Below are 14,546 nucleotides of genomic sequence, written 5' to 3'. Positions count from 1 at the left end.
AGATACAGTATGCGGATACCATTAGATAGTGAGATCATACTACATGGAGGAAGTAAACGTGTTCAACATGAATAAACGAAAAAAGACTTGAAACCAGTAGATGCGTTAGTGGTTGTCGTTCCGCCTCTGAATTTCAGGTGCTGAAGATAGAGTCATGAACAAAACACAAATCGTTGCAGGTGTGATAGCCCACACCTTGAATCTCAGCACTCAGGGAGGCAAGAAGCAGGTGAATGTCTCTTGAGTTCGAGGTCAGCCTGGTTTACATAGCAGTTCCAGGTTAGCCAAGGCTACCTATTGAGACCCTGCCTCAAAAGAAAAAACAAAAAAGAACAAATCCTCTGCTCATGGGTGATAGGCAAGTTCATGAAGAGTTCCCTATCTTTCTGAAGTATCCTGGTACCACAATCACATGCTTCAAAGCTTTCCTCTCTCCCCCTCTAGTCCCAAGAGCAGACATTAAGGGCAAAGATGATGTCTCTGTAACTTACTGTTTTTTACCTTTTTTTTTCCAGTGTAGAAATTTGAGCATAAAGCCCCAAAAAAGAAGCATACAAATTTTAAGTCTTTAATTATCAGTAACTTTAGATGGAGATACACAAACAGATATGCCCTTTCCAGAGAGTTTTCCCAAAGAAGGGACATTTAAGCTAACATAAGTTTTCCAAACTAATAAGTATTGGTGTGGAAAGAAACTTAATGGAAAGCTCTGAGTGTGGTTAAACTGGCAAACTGGAAACAAAGGGACAGGGTCCATGGCAAAGATCACATAGAACAATCCAGAGAATATGACATTGGCCTGCCTGTTTCGTGCATCATTGGATTCCCAGATCTTAAAATGTTTTCCAACAAGCTGTAGGTACTCACTGAGTAATGTGTGAGCAAAGGAAGAGAAGAAATGATCACAGTTGTTAGGCAGGGCCGGCAGGCAGAGAGAATATATAAGAGAAATCTGGAAGGAGAAAAGGAAGGAGCCAGAGAAGGAGGACGCCAGGGGCCGGCCACCCAGCTACACAGCAAGCCACGGAGTAAGAGTAAAATTTACACAAGAGAATGGGGAAAGCCCGGAGGCAAAAAGTAGACGGGATAACTTAAGAAAAGCTGGCAAGAAAAAAGCCAAGCAAAGGCCAGACATGCATAATTAAGAATAAGCCTCCGGGGGCTGGAGAGATGGCTCAGTGGTTAGGAGCATTGCCTGCTCTTCCAGAGGTCCTGAGTTTGATTCCCAGCACCCACATGGTGGCTCACAACCGTCTGTAATGAGATCTGGTGCCCTCTTCTGGTGTTCAGGTACATGCAAGCAAGCAGAACACTGTGTATAGATAGTAAATAAATAATTAAAAAAAAATAAGCCTCTGTGTGTGATTTACGTGGGAGCTGGGTGATGGCCCCCCAAAAGAGCCAAAAAACCGCCGGGCGGTGGTGGCACACGCCTTTAATCCCAGCACTCGGGACGCAGAGGCAGGCGGATCTCTGTGAGTTCGAGGCCAGCCTGGTCTACCAAGTGAGTTCCAGGAAAGGCGCAAAGCTACGCAGAGAAACCCTGTCTCGAAAAACCAAAAAAAAAAAAAAAAAAAAAAAAAAAAAAAGAGCCAAAAAACCAAAACACTTTGGTTTTGTTGTTTATTTGTATTGTATTTTTGTGAGTTTTGCCGGTATATATGCATCTGCACTGCATGCATGCCTGACACCCTCCGAGACCAGGAGAGAGTACCAAGTTCTTTGGAACTGGAGTTAATAGTGATTGTAAGCCACCACGTGGGTGCTGGGAACCGAACTCAGGTCCTTAGCAAGAATAGCAAGTGCTCTTAACTGTTGGGCCAGCTATTTCTCCAACCCCAAACTGGCTGATTTTAGTGATTTTTTTTAAAGTTTTATTCTTATTTATGAGTGTGTGCCACATGTGTACCAGTCCCCACGGAAACCAGGTGAAGGTATCAGATCCCATGGCACAGGAGTTAGAGGCTGCCATGAGCCACTCAACCTGAGTGCTGGAATCTGAGCCAGAGTCCCCTGGAAAGGCAGCAAGCGCTCTTAACTGCTGAGCCATCTCTCCAGTCCCAATAGCAGCTTCGAGAAAGAAGAGCCACATTGGGGGTAACTCTTGGCTAGCTAATTTCCTATGTTGAGTAGAGAATGGTGCTAAAACCCATCCTGGCAAGAGAAAAGGTATTCCAAAGAGAGACACCTGTGACCCTCCCTTGGCTATTATTTCCACAATGGTCCCTAGGGATTTGGAATTTCCCCAGTGATCTTAGGCTGGATGACCTGATGCCAGTCAGAGTAGGAACCTGTCTCCCATGGAAAGCTTTCTCACAGTTCTGAAAGCTTGTCAGACCATCCTGCAGGAGAAGCTAGCTAGGACCAAATAACAGGTCAGCTGTGGAGGAGACCACATCTTGATCAGGACTGCTTAGCTGCACTCTGTTTAAGCCCAAACCTCCTCATGTCAGGACCCAGATGATGGGACTTGGTAGGGTCACTGGACTTTCAGCAGTTGCTCTTCTCAGTGAGGCCTTATTGGTTAAATCTCTTGTCTCTGCTTTACACTGCCGTTTGTCTTTCTAAGTGGCCTGTTAAGAGCTAGCGGCTGAGCTGAGCTTGCTAGATTTGCCTGGGTTTTGACCCTCCCGATTCTGCTAGTAACTTGGAAAAGAGGAAATTCTAGAAGAGAAACAGTTTGGAGGGAAGAAAACATTAACTCAGTTGGGAACAAATTGTGATATTTGTGTACCGCACAAATGAGGTCAGATCTGGAGTTAGAAAAGCAGAAGACTGGGCAAAAGTAAACCTGAGACTGGGCAGTTTCTTAGGTGATAAACAAAACTTACTAAAATCCTGTCTCAAAAAAAAAAAAAGGAAGGAAGGAAGGAAGGAAGGAAGGAAAAACGGGAGCTGGAGAGATGGCTCAGTGGTTAAGAACACTTGCTCCTCTTGCGGACGACCTGGGTTCAGTTCCCAGCACCCCATGTCAGCGGCCTGTAACTCCTGTTCCAGGGAATCCAACATTCTCTTCTAGCCTCCATATATATATGTGTGGTCTCTCTCTCTCTCCATATATATATATTCTCCTTTTTACTAGCATATATTAATTGTGCACAAAGCAATGTGACTCTCTATGACACTTTCATGCATATGTATGATGTACTTTGGTTGTATTAACCAACTCTCCAGTCTCCTTCCTCTTCCCAAATATTCACCCTGTACTTTCATGTTTTCCCTCCCCTTAAGTCTAGATTTCAAAGGGAATTTCTGTGAGAGTCAGGATATCAGAAGTGTGGACTGTGGGTTCTGCATTGTGTAAATGAGGGATAGTATGAGCCTTTTAAAGTTTTAAGTCCCAAATTATTCCCTTTACTGTACAAAATTCCCTCACTAGTCATTCATTATCCTCTCTATAACTCTTCCCAAATGCCAATAACACTCTTAGGAATGTAAAACACCGTTTTGTGAATGGATTTGTTTTTATTTCCTCTCTTCCTCACTCTCCCTCCCTTCCCCACCCCACTCTGAGCATGCATTGGGCCATCTGAGATTATTATGAACCTGAGGTGGATGAGGAAATGGCCAAATGTGGAAGAAAATGCAGAGGGAAAACAAGTGGAGGAAATAAGGAAAATATTATCTTCAATCCTGTCCAAGGCCCACAGTGTAAGAAATTATATCTTTGGAGTTTTAATTAATAAGTGTCCCACCCATTGATCGCTATTCACATGTAGCTGCTTTATATCTATCTAGGTCAAGAAGTAGGCATGTTCTTATGGAGTCCTGTTTTAGGAGACTAATTATATGTGGCACTAGACCAGGGAGTTTATATGATCATAAAAATTGCTTTCTCCTATACATTGTGGTGGTTAGCTTTAATTGTCAACTTCTAATGAACTAGAATTACCTATGAGAGACTGTCTACCCTGGGTTTGCCTGTGGGCATGGGGTATTATCTTAATCAAGCTATTGATGTGGAAAGACCCAGCCCACTGTGCACCACACCATCCCCTAGGCAGGGTATCCTGAACTATGTAAGAATGAAGAAATTGAGCTAAGCACAAGCAAGCATGTATACATTCATTTTTCTCTTCTCTTGACTAATTATTAGAAGTTCCTGCCTTGGCTTCCGCACAATGATGGACTGTAACCTGGAATTGTAAGTGAAAATAAACTCCTTTCTCCCCGAAGTTGCTTGTTGCCAGGGTATTTTATCACAGCAACAGAAATGAAGCTACAATAACTGTCAACATAGTTCTAGGAAGAATTTAGTGTTCAAACCTTAAAAGAAGTTAAAAAGGACTCAACAAACACGATATATCATATGAAGGATTATTCGGCAATAAATCCAGCTAGTGGTTCCTCATCTTTTTTCTAGAGACATGCATTTTGAAACTCCATGTAAGGACTGTAGAAACACAACAATTATAACAGTAAAAGTAACTCCCCTCTCAAGACCCTTGGTACTTTCAATAAACATTATCATCTGCTCTAGTCTGTAGGGATCATTTAGAATTCCTCTTCTATGTCCATTGTGGGGGGCCTGCCCCCACTTTTCCCCCCAGGGTACTCTTGAGCAGGGAGAAATAAGGAATATGTAGATAGAATTAAAGAGGAGAGAGACAGAAACACAGGATAGCCTCAGGAGGGCTGGATCAAAACCCACCAGCCCTTTCTGTCTCTACTAAAGAGCTTTTAAAGGAATGCCAAGGGGTGGAGCAAAAGACCTCCCCCGAGCACAACCAAGTGCAGACCATCCTAACCACCTGGTGACCATGCACGTGGTCAAGCCATCCCCTAATGCAGCCCTGCCATGTAAAGCAAGCTCAGCTCTCACTAGGAAACTTTTGTGGGCTCCCACAGTCTTTAATCTCAGCTACTATTGGGGCCTTTGCTCATCACACTGACTCTGTTTTATTCTCGCTTTTATTTTTTTGAGTGTCTCTATTCAAGCTGGACCCCAACTCCCTGTGTAGCTGAGGAGAACTTTGAACTTCTGGTCTTCCTCCCTCCACTTCCTGGGTGCTAGGATTGCAAGTATCCCCCACCACACCCAGTTTTTGTGGTACTGAGGATCAAACCCAGGACCTCATGCTTGCTAGGCAAGCATTCTACCAACCAAGCTACATCACTAGACCTTACACCTCATTTTCTTGTTGTCCTTCAACAGACTAAGGTACGTATTTCATCAGGGCTGTTACTGTGGTCCTCTGCCTGTACTTCTCTTCCTTTAAATTTTATATCACTGGTTCCTCAGCAGTCACATGACATCTCAAACACCATTCTTGTGTATGTGTGCGTGTGCTTAAGAGAGACACAGAGAGAGACAGAGAGGGAGGACATCTCAGTGGATATCTACCTTCTCTTTTTGCAGTCTTGATAAGACTGGACTGGCTGGCCATCGTGTCTACTGGCCATCAAGCCTAAGGGATATGTCTGTCTATGCCTCTCTAGTGCCGGAATGACAAGTTCATGCCACCATGGGTTCTGGGGATCAAACTCAGGTCCTCACCTGCACTGCAAGCAACTTAATGCCTGAGTCACCTCCCCAGACTCCTCAAACACCATTCTTTAGAGCAACTTTCTCTGACCACTCCAAAGAGTGCTCGTTATCTATTCTTCCATCAGCTTGTCTCTGTGTTATAAATCCACTAGAGAGTGAGTACTTTGTCTTATTCCCTTCCGTGTTCCTAAAATCAAGAATAATTCCTGGAACATATTGAGTATTTTATAAGTAATTTCTTTTTGAGACAGAGTCTCACTGGTAGCCTTGACTGGCCTGGTCTATAAGTAACCTCTGAATTGATAAATTTGTGCAACATAAAAAGGGCCACTATTAGAATCTCAAAAATCTCAGAGGAGGTAGAAGAGTGAGATTAGCCTTAAGCTAGAGAAAAAGACTTCTGTCATTGGACCTGGAAGGAAAGACGAACAGACAGGTGCAAATGTAATGTTTGAATTAAATAGTGTTAGGAAAAAGGAAGCAGCCTGGATTTGAATCTTCTTATCTTGTAGCCCCAGACTCCATTTTCTTTTTGAAATGTAGTATACAGTCAAGGCTAGGACCAAAAGGTGGAATGAGGGGGGTCTTCCTTTAATGGGACTTAATAAATAAGATATTTGCCTCGATTATAGTTTCAACTTCACACATCTAGAAGCCAAATTGAGCTGATAGTTTTTTAGTAACTTTAGTATTTTATGCCCAGCCATGAATCTTGAGTCAAGGTCACTAAAGCTCTAAGGCAGTGGTTCTCAACCTGTGGGTCCCAACCCCTTTGGGGTCGAATGACCCTTTCATAGGGGTCACTTAAACCTATCAGAAAAGACAGATATTTACATTACAATTCATAACAGTAGCAAAATTACAGTTATGAAGTAGCAATGAAAATAATTTTATGGTTGGGGGTCTCCACAACATGAGGAACTGTATTAAAAGGTCACAGCATTAGGAAGGTTGAGAAGCACTGCTCTAAGGGAACTCCTTAGACTGCTGAAGAAGACAGTGGGGTGTATGCCTCCTTTACCTGTACCCCAAAACACTGAAACGATGGGGTATTTATGTCATTTCAAAATATCTCTTCAAAAATAGTTATTAATTAAGAAGAGATAATGAAGCCGGGCGGTGGTGGCACACGCCTTTAATCCCAGCACTCGGGAGGCAGAGGCAGGCGGATCTCTGTGAGTTCGAGGCCAGCCTGGGCTACCAAGTGAGTTCCAGGAAAAGGCGCAAAGCTACACAGAGAAACCCTGTCTCGAAAAACCAAAAAAAAAAAAAAAAAAAAAAAAAAAGAAGAAGAGATAATGAATAAGTTTATAATGGAAAAACTTGGCAAATATCACTTGCCCCCAAAACACGGTAATGGGACAAACTGAAATTATTACCAGCTGACAGTTTGCAATGAGGAAAAACTATCATAACTTCTGAGCTGTTCCTGATAAATTTGGTCAAGAGAAAACATCAGACAAACACAAACTGAAGGACATTTGATCAAATAGCGTATATGTAATCTTGAAAAGTATCAAGGTCTTGAGAGCTAAAGATCAAGGATCTGCTGAGATGTAACAATTCAATGTACAATGATTTGTGATATTACTGGGAGAGTAATTTGTGGTATTACTGGGAGAGGTCTAAAGATTAGATGATAACTCCTGTAGTATGGCCTTTTTCCTCTGGATGTAATGTGACCATCCTGTCACCATCTGAACTAGAGATAACTCTGGTTCTGGTGATGAAATAAACAAAAACTCAGTGATAGTAATGGTTGGTGTAGCCTGTGGTAATGGTGTGGTATAGCCTGTGGTAATGGTGATGAAGCTTGTTATTGCGCCGTAGTAAAAGAGGAGAAGAACCACAGACCCACAGACCCTCACCTGGGATTCCAGCACTGTCTCCTCCTTCCAGCCCTCAACTCCAAGTGATCTTGGGAGATGCTAGAGTACACAGAACATGGAAGGTTAGAGCCAGAGGATGTTGACTGCTTGCAGATACAATCTGCCAGAATCCCCGAAGAATAAACTGAGGGACCGGTGAATAGCTACCAGGAGAGGTGAGTGGCATCCGTCTAACAGCACAGCAAAATAGGAAACCTCACAAAACAGAAGAGCAGGGGAGTGCGAGACTCTGTTCTGGGGAGATTAATGGGTCTGGGGTGCCCTCCGCTCTCAGCTACACTTAAGACAGGGACCCTCAAGAAATTGGCACTTATAGATGCCAGTGATGGACACTCTTAAAGAGAGAAAACAAACAAACAAACAAACAAAAAACAAAGAAGAAGGGAAACAGAGATTGTGTGATAACTAAGCAGTGGGAAAAGTCTTGATTTTGTTTTTTGTTTTTTCTTAAAAAAAAAAAAACTACAGAACCGGGTGGTGGTGGCTCATACCTTTAATCCCAGCACTTGGGAGGCAGAAGCAGGTGGATCTTTGTGAATTCGAGGCCAGCCTGGTCTACAAAGCGAGTTCCAGGAAAGGCGCAAAGCTACACAGAGAAACCCTGTCTCAAAAAAACCAAAACAAACAAACAAACAAAAAACAAAAAAAACAGCCCTACTGAATCAGCATCTTGGAAGATTCAAAGCAAGTGCCACACAATATGTCCTGCTGATACTTGGCCAGCAGAGTATCTCCAAACTGCATGGGTAAAATGTTGAGTCATAACCACAAGTATTCAGCAAGGTCTGAGCCGGAGCCTGCAAAGGGCAAAGGCATATATTCTAACATGAATGCCCAATATTAAGAACAGCCACGAGGCTGGGAGCTGGCTGAGCAGTTAAGAATACTGGCTGCTCTTGCAGAGGACCCACTTTGATTCCCAGCACCCACACGGTGACCCACAACTGTCTGTCACACCAGTTCTAGGGAATCCAGCACCCTCTTCTGGCCTCCACAGACACCAGGCACTCAAGACATACATGCCGGCAAAACATCTATCCACATAAGATTAAATAATTTTAATTTAACTTTTCAAAAAAGAGGACAGCCAAGGGGACAGGACCAACATTTGCAACCTGACTACTGAAGGACTGCTTAGAGAGGTGTGACCAATATCTCTGATGCAACCTGTAAAGGACCACCCTCTGGCAGGATTAGTATCTGTGATCTGACCTCTCAAGGACTGCCCAGGGGTGTGACAGGCATCTAGGAACCCAGGAAGGAATGTTGAGGGAGTTGACACGGAAGCCTGGAAGCATGCTAGACTGAATTCAGGCTGTTTACTCCCTCCAGCCCTCCACATTTATTTCTCCTATATTTAATATCCAATGTCGACTCACCAGACCAGTTCTATTCTTATGTGCATTCTCTCTCTCTCTCTCTCTCTCTCTCTCTCTCTCTCTCTCTCTCTCTCTCTCTCTCTCTTCCCTCTCTTTCTCTCCCCTTTCCTTTTCATTTTTCCTCTTGGCAGATTTTTTTTTTTTCAAAGAACATAGTCTGGCCTGATTTATGTCTGTCTCTCTTGAGAGCTGAGGTGTTCCAAATTATCTGATTACATTTCTCCCTGGGTGTATTGGGGTGGGGTGGGGATGACAGAGGTACATACCTGTGTGTGGATGTGTGGATGCCAGAGGACAACCTCAGGTATTGTTTATCTGGAGTTTTCTACCTTGATATTTGGAGACAGGGTCTCTCATTGACCTGAAGCTTGCCAATTGGGCTATGCTGGCTAGCCAGTGAGCCCTAGAGACCCACCTGTCTCCGTCCCCCTCCCCCCCAACACTGGGATTACAAGTATGAACCAATGAATTCGATAAAGAGAAATACTGGGGAAAAGAAAAAAAGAAATGGAAATGCTGGAAGGGGAAAATCCAATAACTCTCAGTGTTGAGATGGTTCAGTTGGCAAAGGCACTTACCACCAAGCCTGATGGCCTGAGCTCAGTCTCTAGGATCCACAGGGCAGCAAGAGAAAACCAACAGAGTTGTTCTCTGACTTATATGTACACACTATGGTGTGTGTGTGTGTGTGTGTGTGTGTGTGTGTGTGTGTGTGTGTAGTAAATAAATAAAGTAAATGTTAAAAATAAATCAATATGCCAATTGCAAAGCTCTGTGGAAAACCTCAGCAATAGAATGGACCAAAGGGAAGACAAATATCAGGGCTGAAGATAAGATGGAGGAGCTGGAACTTTCAGAGACGAATAAGAGGATACAAGCAGACCATGTAAGGTCTGTGGGGCTCTATGAAAAGACCAAATACAGCTGGGCAGTGGTGGCACACACCTTTAATCCCAGCACTTGCGAGGCAGAGGCAGGCGGATCTCTGTGAGTTCAAGGCCAGCTGGAGATACAGAGTGAGTTCCAGGAAAGGCACAAAGCTACACAGAGAAACCCTGTCTCGAAAAAGCACACACATACAAAATAATAATAAATAAAATAAAATAAAATAAAATAAAATAAAAAGACCAAATACACAGGTCATAGGCATAGATGAAGGAGAAAAGTTACATTCCAAAAACATAGACAATATTTTCAATAAAAATCATAGGTGAAAATTCACCAACTCTAGGGAAAGAGATGCTCATCTAGGCCTAGGAGGCACAGACAAAATCGGAAAAGATCCTTCATGAGTCATATTACATTTAAAACACTAAATATACCAAAAAAAAAAAAAAACACCTATATGGAAAGTTAAAGAGATGAACACCTCTTCACACAAAAAGGCAGGCCCATCAAAACAGCACCAGGTTTTCCCACAGAAACTTTTAAAAGCCAGGAAGACTGGAAATGATGTATTTCAGACTTGGAAAGAAACCAAATACCAACCCAGACTACTGTACGCAGCAAAACTATCTTTCATAAATGAACAAAGAAAAAAAGCTTTCCACAATGAGAAGAGGCTAAGAGAATTCACGGCCATTAAAGCAGATCTGTAGACAACATTTAAAGGAGTCTGTGACCGCTAATCCTGTTGTCAACTTTACATACTTGGGAACAGGGACTCTCAACTGAGGAGCTGCCTACAACAGATTGGCCTGAAGTCATATTCATGGGGGCATTTTCTTTTTCTTTTTCAGAGCTGAGGACCGAACCCAGGGCCTTGTGCTCTACCACTGAGCTAAATCCCCAACCCTGGGGGCATTTTCTTAATTGCTAATCATTGTAGGAAGGCATCCTGTGGGCAGTGCCATCCCTGGGTAGGTGACAATGAGCTTGGGAGCAAGTCAGTAAGCAGCATTACCGTGTGAGTTCTGCTTCAAGCCTATTTTGAGTGCCTGCCTTAGCTTCTCTCAACGATGGACTGTAAATTGAAAGAAGAAACACATCCTGTTGTGGAATAATCTTCTTGTATACTGTGAACATGTGTCACTCTGATTGGCTGAATAAAAAGCTGAATGGCCAATAGCTAGGCAGGATTTTGGGGGCAGAGAGAATGCTGGGAAAAAGAAAGGAAGTTACCAGCCAGACACAGAGGAAGCATGGCATGTAGGAGATACGATAACAAGCCATGAGCCACGTGGCAGCACATAAGTGAATGGAAATGGGGTAATTTAAGTTATAAGAACTAGTTAGAAACAAGCCTAAGCTATTGACTGAGCTTTCATAATTAAGAATAAGTCTCCGTGTTGTGATTTGGGAGCTGGATGGCAGGACAGAAAAATCTGCCTACAAAACCTTTTCCTCTCCCAGTTTTTTTTTTTTAATCACAACAGGAAAATCATATAGAAAAGTAGTTTAACATGAGGATAGGAATACTCCAAACACCACAAAACCAACAAAGTGATAGGTATGAATACACATCTTTCAATAATATCTGAATGTCAATTTCCAACCAAAAGATTCAGATTAGCAGATTGGTTTAAAAGACAGGATCCAAGCCATGTATAATTGCACATGCTTATAATCCAAGCACTTGGAAGGTGGAGGCAGGAAAATCAGGTGTTCAAAGACAGTCTCAGCTGTACATTGAAAGTTCAAGGCCAACATAAGCTATATGAGACCCCAATCTCACAAGCGAGCAAACAAATGAATGGCATCATTCAAGGTCAGCAAGATGGCTCAGCAGGTAAAAGCACTTACCACCCAAGCCTGACAAGCCTAGCTAGATTCCTGGAACCCACAGTACAGTTTCCGGCACCTCCTAAACCTAGGTGTATTGGCATATACCTGTAATCCCCCAGGAGGCGGGTTCAGGAGGCTCAAAGAGTTCATGGTCATCCTTAGTGACTTAATGAGTTTGAAACCAGTCTGGGCTACATGAGACTGTGGAAAACAAGGAAAAACAATCACAAGTGGCGGTGGTGATGTGGACAAAAGGGAAAACCCTCATACACTGCTAGTGGTAATGTAAGTTAACCTAATTACCATGGAAACCAGTATGGGATTTCTTAAAAAAAAAAAAAAAAAAAACCTAAAACTTTATACCATATGATCTAGCTGTATCATTCCTGGATATTAAACCAAAGGATTCTAAGTTGATATATCATAAAGATATTTGCTAACCAGTGTTTATTACAGCACCAGGCACAATAGCTAGGTTATGTTATGGAACCAACCTAGTCATCCAGCATCACAGGAATGCGTGAAAGAACTGTGAGATATGCACATGGTTATGACAGAATGGAATTTGCTTCAGCTATAAGAAGAATGGAGCTATGTCATCTGTAGAAAAATGGATGTAAATGAAGATAATCATATTAAGTGAATTAAGCCAGCCTTGGGAAGGCCGATATCAGATGCTTTCTCTCATTTATGATTCTTAGATTTTATGCAGATACGTACTGTCGTATATGTCTATAAGACGTGAAAATAGAAGTGAAGCTGTCTGGGGAAACAAGGGAGATCAATGAGAGAGAGAAAAGGGTGAAAAACAGAGGTTAAAAGGATGTGAGCGAGGAAAATGCTCAATGTATAATACATACTTGCATGAAAATGTCCTTGTGTAACATGATCCATGTATAATGAATATTAAATAAAGAAAGTGGAAATCCATGAGGCCATTACTCATGATGCAGTGTGACTTTGCAGTGATGAGCTGTTTGGGGGTCACCCACGTGCCTATAAGTAAGTCCAACAAACTGATTGGCTTGCCAAATTGGATTTTGGTGGAATCTTTCCTTTGTCTACTATTAGCGCCCAATCTGGGGTGAACAGTGTTTGTTCATATCCCCCCAGTAAAGAGTAACCCAGCTGTAATGCATTGATATGAACTTTGTGATTCCGGACTGGGCCTGTCTACTAGTGGTAGAATATATGCTTAGCACATACAAAGGCCTAAGTTTGATCCCTACCATCAAAAGATGAAGAAAATGAAAGGGAAGGGAAGATAGCCCAGTTTCAATCATTTGCAGGTGATACAGTGTCAGTTGGGCACTTCCTCTCAAAAGGCTCAGGGGAAAACAGACTTTGTACTATTCTTGCACCTCTCCTGTAAGTTTGAAATTGTTGCCAAAAAGAAAAAAAATATTTCTGAATGGCGATGAGATGAGTAACACTTGAAATAGCAGAACTGACTGCTGGTGCTGTAAAATGCACAGTGTGGTTCCTGGATTTGTGGGCAGACACTGTTTGTGGGAGAATTGGCAGGGACTCTCCATCTAGCCACACCCTCCAAGAGCCTACCGAAGATGTTCCTCCCACAGGCCTCCATTGAGTATTCCTACACAGACTTATCACCCATTCCATGCCTGGACTGGAGATACATGTTGTTTGCATTGCTTTCTTGGTGAGTAATCATATATAAATCATATAGAACCGTGGGACTTCTGTATGTTATCATTTTATATAAATTTAAGTTCCTGTTTAAATCTTCTTATGAATGTTATCTTCCTAAAAACATTATAATCAGTTTAGTAATAGATACCATTTATAATATCTTTTCCTCCTTGTTGTGCCTAATATATGTTTTGAATCCATTTCCTCATCAGTGCCAAGGACTGTCAAAGACTAATTATCAAGTTTTTCTTGTGTATCACATATAAAGCACTGTAAATAGTAATTTATTTCAAGCATAGGATGTATTGCAGCTTACGCACCCATGATCTCATTTGTTTTCATAACAACTCTGTGAGGTCAGCGCTGCCCATGATAAACTCAAAGAACTACTTACTGGTAGTGATGTAACTACTGAATGGTAGAATTGGAATGTGGACCTTGTTCTTCAGATTTCCAGTCTAGTGCCTTTTCTGCTCCACCACAAGAAACAGCGAATAAATTTGCACACAGTGATGGTCATAGATACTGTATTAGTTTTCTGTTGCATCTGAAACAAATTGACACAGACTTAGTGACTTGGATAACACAAGTGTGTTATCGTCTAGTACTATAGAACGGAAGTTGGACACAAGTCACACTGTGCTAAAATTAAAAGTTGAGCCAGGTGTAGTGGCTGACACATGTCTATAATCGCAGCAATCAAGAGCCAGAGGCAGGAGAATTGTTACCAGTGTGAAGGCAGCCTGGTTTGCAGAGTGAGTGCCAGACCAGCCTGGGTTACAGAATAAGATGCTATTTCAAAGTGAAATCTAAAGAGAAAAGTAAAGGCATTGACACAGTTATATTGTTCTCCTGCATGTCGTTATCCTCTGTGCTGGGGACCAGAGCAGGCACATGGTCTGCCGCTGGGCTACATCCCTCAACTGTTTGCATTCCTTTCTTAACGCTCTAGAAGAGCTACTCCTAACTTCTAGATATTGCTCAAATTCCTTGGCTTGTGTCCCTCTTCCTCATCTTCAAAGCGAGACACATGACATCTCTCTGTAGTTATGTCTTCCTCTCTCTATTCTACTTTGAAGGATCCTGTGTTGAACCAACCAGATAATCCAATATAATCTTCCTATTTCAGGATTAGCTACCTAATAATCTCAACTCCCTCAGCAAACTCGACTCATACCTGTCATTTATAATAATATATTTGCAGATTCCATGGATCAGGACATGGGCATCTTAGGGAGGTCATCATTCTGCCTATTGTGTACGTATTCCTCCAATTTCAAATCCCAAAGATCCATCAGCATGATCAGATCTTAACTGAAGTCCTGAATAGCTTTCCATCTACTGAAAAATCATTAGATCCCAATAAGACAATCTAATTACTGGAATAGTAACATTTGATTACATAAAAATTAG

Source organism: Peromyscus leucopus, chromosome 2 (assembly GCF_004664715.2).
Source record: "Peromyscus leucopus breed LL Stock chromosome 2, UCI_PerLeu_2.1, whole genome shotgun sequence".
Taxonomy (NCBI): domain Eukaryota; kingdom Metazoa; phylum Chordata; class Mammalia; order Rodentia; family Cricetidae; genus Peromyscus; species Peromyscus leucopus.
Note: the sequence above shows the minus strand (reverse complement) of the source record.